The sequence below is a fragment of the Micropterus dolomieu genome, linkage group LG15 (assembly GCF_021292245.1).
Source record: "Micropterus dolomieu isolate WLL.071019.BEF.003 ecotype Adirondacks linkage group LG15, ASM2129224v1, whole genome shotgun sequence".
In the NCBI taxonomy this organism is placed as follows: domain Eukaryota; kingdom Metazoa; phylum Chordata; class Actinopteri; order Centrarchiformes; family Centrarchidae; genus Micropterus; species Micropterus dolomieu.
This window is the reverse complement of record NC_060164.1, coordinates 7,775,957-7,777,650: the sequence shown is the minus strand read 5'-3', so window position 1 is coordinate 7,777,650 and position 1,694 is coordinate 7,775,957.

Here is a 1,694-nt window from a genome sequence, read left to right as displayed (position 1 = left end):
GTGCGTCATATGTCTGCCGACTCTATTCGTCCACTGCACATAATAACATGTTACGCAGTTTAGTCAACCAGCCAGCATGTCTTGTTCATTTTGAATCCAGCAGCTATCAAATTAGTTGTGAAAGTGTCAGAACAGGAGACACGCTGCAGACTCCTCTGTATTTACGTCAGTTGTTGCTCATTGCAGTTACTATCACTGTCTTATTTGTAATTTTGCATGGGGTCATTGTATTACCTATATAATATAAAATCTTGATAATGCACACTTAGATGGTTTTCATATGTTTACAAAAGGTGTTGGCTGTTATTTTATTGTCTATGCAAACAAAATGGCAATTTTATTTGTAATTTTCAATATAAAACTTGTTGAAATGGTTTCAGTGTGTGTATCAGTACATTTTAATCTTTTTCTGCACATTTTTACTTAATACTGTGATAATACTGATAACCATGATCATTTTGGTCCCTATTATCGTGATATGAAATTTTTATACCGTTTCATCCCTATTGAAATCACTTTGAAGTTATGGATCACTAGTTGCCAACAACAACGTTCTCCCCAGCCTGAGGGAGAGATTAATCAAAGAAAGATGGATATGATGGCTTATAAGATGTGTCGGCTAAAGTTTTCCAAACTTCGACTTTAAATGTTTGGTATGTGTTTGTGTAGGAAGCGTACCTACTGATTTGTGCAGGAAGGCCGAATCTCTCGGATATTCTTTGGTCGGACCGGAAAAATAACCACAGTTCATAATGACCACTGTTCTCTGTGGCCCCCGTTGGCTCCATATCATCAATAAAGCCAAATAAACAAAGGGCTGCGAGGACTGAGCTACTCGCTTTAAATGATGATTACTGCACCTAATGACCCATGTACTCGGGCTGCTGTGCGTGTGTGTGTGTGTGTTATAGAGTGCATGTGCATTGGCTCGTGTGTTTGTGGTTTTGCTGGCTCTGCTGTTGGATCCTGTGGTTGTGATTGGGGTCGGGCCTTGCAGATCTGTCTCTTTTTCCTTCTTTCCCGTCGTAGTTGGTCTGTTGCCCCTCGTGGTTGCCAGTCTTGTCTTGAGGGATCTCTGTTGTTTATTGACTTGGTGCCTGCCTGCACGACTCTGTCTCCTGTCTGGGCTGGAGGAGTGGTTAACCTGAACCCCAACCCAGCACTGCTGCTGGCATTGTTGTTACGCTCAGCAACGGCTTTTTTGTGGTATTTTATTTATTTTTTTGTTCTGTGATGTTTCCAATTACTCACTGCCATGCTTCAGTGGGACAGTATGCTAGAGGAGCTTTGTAATTTACTGAGGTTTAAGTCCCAAAATTCAGTTATGAGTATTCCTGCAAAATACAAATGATCCCAATCTAAACATTTATTTTTGAAATAAATGTCTTAAGACAGCTAATTATTCAAACAGGATACTGTGGCGAGTAGAGCTGCAACCATTAGTCGATTAATCGATTAGTCAACTGTCAGAAAACTACTTCCAGATTCTCATATGAGAGGATTTGATACTTTTCTTCCTTTCCATTTCATAGACAAAACAAATCATTAATTAATCAATACTGAAAATAATTGTTGGCTGCAGCCATAGTGTTGAGTTTTACTAATACAAGCAATACATGATAAAGATTTAGCTTTACTTATTAAAATGTCTTATTTTACCATATTTGAGTAAACTCTTCAAGATTTAAGGTGGA